Below are 9,465 nucleotides of genomic sequence, written 5' to 3'. Positions count from 1 at the left end.
TTAATCTTAACTTGAATTCAAGTGTCAAATGCAGGCATGCAACAAGTATTTTGCAGTAAAACCTGTTGGGATGGCTTGTTTGCCTGATAGTGATAGGACAAGAGGGAATAGCTTTAAACTAAAATAAAGGAGATTTGGATTAGATGTCAGAAAGAAATTTTTCACTATGAGAGTGCCAAAGCACTGTCACACGCTGCCCAGAGAAGCTGTGGTGCTCCATCCCTGGAGGTATCACTCAAGGCCAGGTTGGATGGGCCCTGGGCAGCCTGAGCTGGTGAGGGGCAGCCCTGCCCATGGCACGGGGTTGGGGCTGAGTACCTTCCAACCTAAGCCGTACTGTGATTCTAAGTTCCTGTATCCTTAAACATAAATGCATCACTGGTGTCTTTTTAGAGGATGCTAGAGCATTCTCTTCTTACAAGAAACCAAAGAGTAACGCTAAGGGAAAGATAACCTACTAAGAGGTAAGCTACAGGAAAAGTACTTTTGTTATTTCTCTTGATTTTCTTTCTTCCAAGTTGAAGGCACTCCAGTGTCTAGTGTGATACCTGTACTAGGTTACTACTTTTGTGTCTGGAAGTCTTAGTGCAGCAAGTCAAAGAGTTCTCAAGGCTTTGAGCGCTATGACACAAGCAGTAGTGACAGAAGTATAACTGCAGCCAGGACTGTGGGCTACACAAGGTCTTGGCTTCATTGTTACCTGTTGCAATCTCAGAAAGCTCTGAAGATTGGACTTCTTTTGGTTCTGGTTGTTGTAAGCCAAATAAGCAAATCTTGTCTGCTAGTCATAAGTGTTTGGCTTCCCATAGTTTCCATACAATAAATATTTTAGGTACCCTTCTGCTCGAATAGAGAATTTTTGTTTATTCCCCTGCTCCTTTGCAGCTGGTTAAAAAAAATCTAGTCATGTTTGATGCTGATTATTGTTTAAAAAGAGTGCCCTTAGTGTCTCTATACATCCCATCCTATCTAAAATCTTCCCGAATGGTATTCTGTCATTTTACAAATAATTTATTGTAATTTATTTTATAGAGCACAAAGGAGAAGACAGACATGGGAGGTTACTTCATTGGTCTCTGATGCGATTCAGTACGCTAGTCCTGTTTATTATAATTGATTGGGAATGGTTAAAGTACCTAACAGCTGCTGCCTGTATTGTGCTGATATTTATATGGTACTTTAATACTCTGTCTGAAACCATAAGCACAAAAGGTTTCCAAAGAATTAATATTAAACTTGCTTGTAAAACTCTAAGGTTTACAGCATGATTTCTTCAGTGCAGGCTTGCTTGGTTTATGTGGGTGGATGCTACTTAACTTTGCAAGTTCTTTTCTGTACTTCTTTCTTGCAGCAAAATGCCAGGTTTTGAAGTTTAAAACCCTTTTACCTTACTGGAACACGCATACTGCCTTTTTGTAAGGAAGTTATTTTGAAAGTAAACAACATGTGTACGTGCAGGATTGGTGTAGTGTAGGTACATATAGATATCCTGAAGTACTTTAAGTCACTTGAATAACCAGTGGCCACTTTTCCCTAGCACTTGGAACATTTTGTTTAGAATTAACTCTTTAATAGCTTTCCTATTTTTTCTTTTTTAATTTTTTCCTTTCAAGTAGTCACAGCCTATGGCTTGATCCAGGAGAGACTGCCAGTGCAAACTGGCTCAGAACCATCTTTTCTCCTTTATCCCATGACCACGCTTACCTTGAGCCTGGCCTCTTCTGATACTTTCCCCAAAGCTGAATTTACGGTTCAGGAGTTTTACACTGGCTTCCAGCTGTGCTAACACAACCCATCTCTGTTTGGTAGTCACAGACTGCTTGTTCTCTTGTGAGCCTGTGGCCATTGCCAGCCTTCATACCATCTCCATCCAGATGCCTTGCCCTGTCATCGCAGGGGCACACAATAAGGTAGGGGAATCCTGCAGCTCTTTCTAAATGTTGGCAAACTTGAGTGTCTCAAACGTATCCTCTGGAGCCTCTGCACACATCTCCCACTCAATTTCAGTGACTTCTCATGATCCATTGTATTTCATTCCCATAACTAACATTATCCTCATGGCACCTTCCTCTCCTTACCTTCACTACTCTAACTTGAGTTGGAGCATGCAAAAGTTGAGAAAGGTGGGCATGCACTGACGGGATCGAGGGAAGGACAGTGGGCTATAGTCCCCAGTGGATGGCTGTGCCAAAGGCACCGGAGGTGTGATGTGTATTTTTTCAGAGCCCTTTCTGTTAAGTTCTTTATAGAGAGAGTGGTGAAGTGCTGGAACAGGCTGCCCAGAGAGGTTGTGGATGCTCCATCCCTGGAGGTGTTCAAGGCCAGATTGGATGGGGCCCTGGGCAGCCTGGTCTAGTATTAAATGTGGAGATTGGTGGCCCTGCATGTGGCAGGGAGATTGGAGATTCATGATCCTTGGGGTCCCTTCCAACCCTGGCCATTCAGTGATTCTCTGATTTCCGTCTGCAAAAGGTGTTGGGTCTGTCTTGGTCACTCCCAGCTCCTATAAGGCTGATCTTTCCCCAGCAGCTCTGCCCATGTCTTGGGCTTGGTGTTTGGCCATGGAAGAAGCCCTTGCAACAGACAGGCAGAGTGATTCTTGTGTTTCCTATGGAATTGTTTCTGAATGTTTGGTGTTGTTCGTGCCCCAGCCTAGTGTGCCAGGAGCACCAGAAACACGAATTCCCTGTCTCTTCCCATCCCTCCTATCCCCAGCTTGGATGTTATTACACTATGTTAAGCGTATTCTTTCCCTGACATTTGCAAAAGAATAGGAAGATTACCTTATTTTCATGTCTATAGCCTGCATCCCAGATAGCTTGTGCCCTGTCAGAAGCACTCCTACTTGAGACTAAGTCTGGATAATCTGCACTCTCAGAAAACCTGCATTAAATGAGGAGGCAGAGTGGGATTAGAGAAAGCAAGGACTAATTAGTCCCCTAGAAGAAGCTTTTGGCTGAGTGGAAGAGTAAACTTCCCATCACATACAGCCTCCCTTTTCCCTGTTTGTTTTGTATTTTATCAGACAGCTCGTGGTTTACATGCATACAAATCGGAGAGTAGAAGTTTGCGCTTCAGGCGAGGAGCAAACCTGTCTGCTTTGGCAGTGTGCTCTGCCAGGTGATAGAAGGTAGAAGCAGTGCAGTTTTGAAGCTGGGTAGCTAATAGACATCTGCTGCGCACAGGTGAGGCCCAGTGAAGGCAGGCACTCGGGCAGTGCTCTGAGGCCATACCCAACTGCGTGGTGTTAACCTCCTGATAAAAACAAAGTGCCCGGGTTCCACTGCCTTCCTACCTGCCGATATCTGCCATGCACACGTTATCCCAGTGGGGAAAAAAAACGAAAGCTCCTTTTCTCCCTTTTTATTGTGGAGAAAAGCCTGAGGCTGGGGAATCTTTAGCCTTACAAAAATATAAGTGACCAGGCTTTGATTCATGCGGAAGGTTTAAGGCCGATTATTTTAAGAACCGCTGAAACCTGAAGCCTCAGCCCTCTGATTACAGTTCTAGTCTGTATTTGACACAGTGCAGAAATGATTTTGAACATCTATTTTAGTTTGGATTTAGAGAGAGAGCCAACCTACATTGAAGTATATTACCATGCTCTGACTTGTGAGCATTGTGTAGGAGGTTTAAGTCAGATTATTTTAAGAACTCAACAAGCCTGAAACAGCATTTTTATGATTATAGCTTTTTTCTCCCCCATCCTTTCCACACAGTGCAGTAGTGAATTCTAACATCTCTTTTAGCTGGCTTTAGAGCAGAGCCAGCCTACACTGAATTGGCCTCTTTTGATGCTACAGTATTGACTGAGGGGAGGGACAGATGGAACAAAAATCCTAATTGCCCAAACTTACAATAGGTTCCCAGCAGCAGCCATCACAAAAGAAATGTTAATGCAGTAAAAGGTAAATGGAAGGAAGCTAAACCCAACTTGTGGACAATTCAAAACCTACATCAATTTATTTCAAACTGCTTCCTGCCGTTTGTGAACACCTTCCTTGTCATAGTGGAATTATATTTGTTTTAACATTAGTCACCGCTCTGCAGAAGTCTTACCCTGCTTCTGCAATTTGTAAAGTAAACTGCAAACTGTAGTCTGCAATGGGGAACAAATGACTTCCTATGGTCTGGGGCCAATGGTCTCGAAGGTATTTGTTGCAAATGGTCCCCTGCGTATCCTTCACAGCTGCAGCTGAACACTGTCTTTTCTAGCAGTGAGATGTGAGGGTATCTGCTAGGAAAACAGATGGCAGTAGTATTTTGATGCTTCAGCCATGAAATGAGGGGGGGAAATGTCATTTTCCATCCGTCCGTCCGTCTGTCCATCCATCCATCCATCCATCCATCTCCCAACAATTATGTTAGCATTTATGTATGCTTTTTCTTCCATTTCCACACCCATATTTTTGACGTCCTTACCTTTGGCTAACTATCATTTCCTTTTCTGATGAGGGTGCAGCTGATGATAGTTTTAACAAATTCTTTGTCTTCCATGCTAAGCATTAATTCAGGATACAACTTTAATGTATTTTTTGCTGGGATGAAAAGCATCTCTAATCCCAGTGCTCAATAGTTACTATTCAGGAAGATGGGCCATCCTCTAAAAATACGTAAGTCATAAGTAATTCATCTCTGATTTTCTTAACTTGTGTTTAGGATGGTTTTTATAGACTGATTGGATTCCATTGCTCAGTGATCAATGGATACCCAGACTTTACACTCTCAGAAGAAGCCAATAAAAATGTCCTTTAAAATTTAAGATAGGAACCGGTAGACACTTAGCATACAATATTTTATTTTTTCCAACATTCTAATCAAAATCATTACATTTATAAGGATCACACTTGGAAACTAAAGGAGCTGTGGCTCAGAAGCTCCCTGAATCCAGCAGCCAGGTGTTCCCTTGCCCTGGTGAGCATCACTCCCGCTGGGGCTGTCCCTCATGTGGACAGACCAGGGTGGCATCCTCACCGCCCTGTCCCATGGCAGGATGTAGCCTTAATTACAAACCACTATAGGTTTAGCCTTAATCACAAAGTGCTTTGTCCCTCCTCTGCCTGCTGATTAACCTAACCTTTGCCAGCTCCGTGCACCATCGGGGCGCGGGTGGAACCACAGCAAAAGCACTGGGCAGCCCCTTTTAGTGTCTTTTTCTCCGGAGGAATTTTTCATAGAAGCTTTGGTTTCTGCGACCCAAACCCTTTCCTTCCCATACCCTCAACTGCTGGCTTGCTGGCGGTGCTGCTGGCCAGTCCCGCCAAGGTAGCGATCCAGGGTCTGCATGTTTAGTTATAAAAGTCAAAGGTTAAGTGATTTGGGAATAAAATGTCATTTAACGTGACAGAAACGTGACAGAAATGAACCTGCCGATGCTCGCATTACTCCTGGGGTTTTCTTTTCACGTGCAGGCTTGGTGTTAAGTAATTTTATTAACTGAGGAGGGGGAAACGTGTTATTTGCTAATGTTTTTATCCTTGCGGCAAAATTTATTGTGTGTTGCTTTGTAAGTATTTTAAAGCTGAGGGATGGGGAAGGCAATGAAAGTAAAAAAATGGAACATGTTTTTTCTCTCGGAGGTGTTACTTAAAACATTGTATGGCTAGTCAGAAAGATTAATTGTTGCCAGTGGCTAAACAGATGATAAATTTTAAAATGATATTATTACAGTGTGTCAGCATAAAGGCTCCGTGTCCCAAGTGTGTCGCCTTTTTATGTTTCTGTTGACAAGGTTCACATTTTATAGCACGCTACCAGAAAGTGTTGACACATACTCAGATCACTGATTAAATGTTTTAAAAACGTGCCACTCAGAAACTAACCCTGATGGTCTTTGAGACAGGCATTTTAGGAGCCTGAGCGCCTTTCCCTTCATCAGTCATGCTGTAGCACAGTGAGCAGCGGCAATTAACATTTTAACTTCTTTTTAATTTTCCTGCTTTCCTATTTTAAGAACAGAACGATGGATAATGTATTTCAGACACACTTTATGGCTGTCTTCAATATGGTTTAAAAATTGAATGCTAATGTAAAAAAAAAAATCACCTTTCTCATGTTGAATTTTGCTGGTGGATTTTTCTTTTCCGTTTTTGTTTGTTCGTTGCTTTTGCTCATTGTTAACATTTTGATGTGTCCATCTTGAGATGATTGGATGATGTTTAAAAGTACAACTCAGTGTATCTTTGTAATTTCAGTTGTTCAAACTGGAGGTGCCCCTTGGTACTTAAAAATATGTTTCGTTCCACATCCTGTGATCTGCTTTGCCACCTCCAACATTTTCTCCCCCCAGGGCTTGTCCTGCAGCTCCTGAAGCCCAATCATGATGTTGCTGTGCAATTTTCCTTCCTGCTGCTCTCACAGAAATGTTGCTCCTTCCTGAAGAAAAGTCATGGGATGAAAAGCAAAAGCAGTCCTGAAAGCACAGGGTGGGACCCACGTGATTCCTATCCCAGCCTTGCTCTTGTTCACCAATTCAGGCTGCTCTGTAGCTCCTTTTCCCACATATTTTCCTTTCTGGGAAGGCAAGTGCAGGAATGGCTCTGGGTGTGCTGGTGTATGAGGGACCTGGGAAAGTCCCTCCCACAGGTCAGTGCTGGCTTGAGCACCCTCGTCTCTCTCTGGGCAGCAGCTGCGAGGTGGTTCCTGCAGGAACTATCTGCTGAAAGAAAATAATTAACCGTAATTAGGAAAGGACTGCTTTTCATTGAAGCTATGCTGTGAAGCTCAACTTACTGTTTTCTTAATGTTTCTTTTTATTTTTGAGAGAGAAGGCGTTACTGAAATATGAAACATGCAATCTATCAGTGTTCTGTCACCCTGCCTGCAATTCCAGCCTGTTCTGAGCAGAGCTGTAGTATTTCTGGAGTGAAAAGTTTAGTCAAGAAAGAATATCTGGCTGACAAATTGCCTTGCTATTTCCTGTGACAGGAATATGTAGAACGCAAGGAAAGTGCTTTTCTATGTTCTGATCACATAATTATCTCATCTCTTGGTTCATCAGTAGATTTTATTGTGCTTATTATCGTCCATCTAACTCTATTCATATTATGAGTTTTCTTTTTCTTCTTCTTGCGACTCAGCTGATCGGAGATTTTTTTTAATTGTCAAAAACATGACTAAAATGTTATGCAAAAGAGGAGGTTGGCTAGCTGAGTGAGGAGTGAATTAATGGCACTTCCTAAAGCTTTTCACATGCTTTGTTTCCAGAAGATCAGTTGTGATGGAAAGGTGTTCATTCCCTTCAATCCCTACCAAAACCTTCCTATAAACTTTTTTAAATAACAATTTTTTGAGAGGAGACTTCCTCCCATCTTTAGGAATTGAAAGAACCTGCTGTGGGGAGATAGGTTCGGTTCCCACATCTACAGGCCTTGGGAAACACTGAATAACTGTTCAAGGAGAGCGAATTAAACAGGCATAGCATCTCACTTCTGCTCTTTTAGTAATGCTGACCTGTCTCTGGTTTTCTTGTCTCATTACACCACCAAAGAGCACTTCTTTTGTTTCTACATTTTGGAATAAGCCCGTCCGTAGGGCCATGGCACATTTGCGCAGGCAGGAAGTCTGTCTCCCCAGGAGACACCTCGCCCAGGAGCTGTCCTTCTCATTCTGCACCTGCCCTCTTGGGGCTGCCACCCTTCTGCTGGTCCTCCCTGCCAGCAGAAAAGGGGATCTAGCTTACATTATTTAGAGTGATCATTATGCATTAATAAGAGGAAGAAAAAAAAAGATTTTCCTCAAGAAGGTAGTTCTGCTCATCCCTGAAGAAGAGATTTAAGACAGTTTTGATGGGACCATCTTGTGAGGATCTGCCTCTGTCTCCACTAGCCTCTTAAATGAAACAGGTAACTTGTGTGGGCTTGAGACCTGAATTTTAGGTGGCTAACGTTGAAAAAAGTGAGTCCCAGCCTGGACTGTAGAGACTAAAAAAGTTACATGTGGCCTCTGTGTTTCGTCAATGATACTTAAGCAGTGGAAATTATCACCGTGATGCAAAATACCCACATTTATCCTGGGCAAGGGACATCTTCAGGGGTGTTGCAGTAGCCAGAGTTTGGCACAGACTACAGTGAAATGTGAAGAATGTTGTCAGAGCTGAGGACATACCTGGTCACCGTTTGTGGCATGAAACTCCCAGCCTTGATTGAAACCAAATACGGTGGAAATGCTGCCATTGGCTTCTAAGGGAGCAGAATGTAAAATGGCACATTGTGGCTGTTGGGTGCAGTGCTGAGCATTAGGGCACCTCGAACTCCACCTCTGCTGGAGTGACATGGGCAGCGCAGGTGCCACAGTGGCCTCTGTGTAGGGTTTTCTAAGGGAAACAAGCATCCCCTTTTTAATTTGTGTTTTTGAAAGACAAAGTGCATTCCGAGCAATAACAAATGGAGCCATCACGGTGCTAACAGACATGAAAATTCATCCGTTGCTCCACTTAAACTACAAAAAAGCTTTCACCAAAACTCCCAGTTGGGCATTATTTTCTGGATTTACTACAAAAAGAACAATGCATGTTTATTAAAAACAGAGTGGCTTTTAGCAGCAGCAGTAGCACCGCACACAATACACCAAAGCACAACAGGGGCCTTCTCCTCGCAATTGATGTGGAGAAGACCTTTGGCAGAGCAATATGGAAATTCGCATTCAGTGGCTTGATTAATTTGGAGTTTGGAAGCCACCTTCCAGAGATGGATGACAGTGGCTTATTAAATAAATAAATAAGAAAAAGCAAGCCGAAGCAACGCCGGCACTACAGCACCAGATTTATGTCATCGGCTGAGACAGAAAAGGCCTTTGTGGCCGCTATTGTTCCGCCTGTCAGCCGAGCCCTCAGCAGCAGCCTTTTGTAGGAACTTGTGCTGGGGTAATAGCAGGGAGACGGCGGTTGGTCTGTTTGATGTAACCCGGTTTTATGTATCCTGGAGCCGGCATCTAGGCACGCAGGCGGAAGAAAATAAGCGTGCCGGAGCGCCGGGGCGGACGGCCCACATCCCGTCCGGGGCAGCAGCTCCCATCTCTGCTGGCTGTGGGCCCTGAGCGCCAGCACTGGGCAGATGCTGGTGAGGGTCTCCAAGGTCTGTTCCTGCCTGGGTGAGGGGTGACTTGGCGGTGGGAGGCTTGTCATGAGCCCCTCACAGCTCATAGCAGCCCAGCCCGAGGCCTAAGCTGGTTCTGCGATGGGGCACACATGGCCAACGCTGCTTGGAGTGCCTGTTACAAATTGGAGTACAATGACATGGTACATGGTCATAACCTGGCACATTTGGAGTAGAAACAGATAGGAACAGTAAAAAAAATTATTCCTGTGCCACAAGTTCAAATATGACACTTTCAGGGGCGTGAATATGCCCTCATTTCACATCCTCGTTTTACAAACAGTCTGTGACCCTGTGCTCTTTACCAACATCTGTGCATTTCTTTTCAGCTTGATATTTTCTGTCTTATCCTAAAATGTAGAAGAATTTT

This window comes from Meleagris gallopavo, chromosome 1 (genome assembly GCF_000146605.3).
Source record: "Meleagris gallopavo isolate NT-WF06-2002-E0010 breed Aviagen turkey brand Nicholas breeding stock chromosome 1, Turkey_5.1, whole genome shotgun sequence".
NCBI classification, from domain to species: Eukaryota; Metazoa; Chordata; class Aves; order Galliformes; family Phasianidae; genus Meleagris; species Meleagris gallopavo.
The sequence above is the reverse complement of the archived record's forward strand: the minus strand, read 5'-3'. Positions refer to the sequence as shown.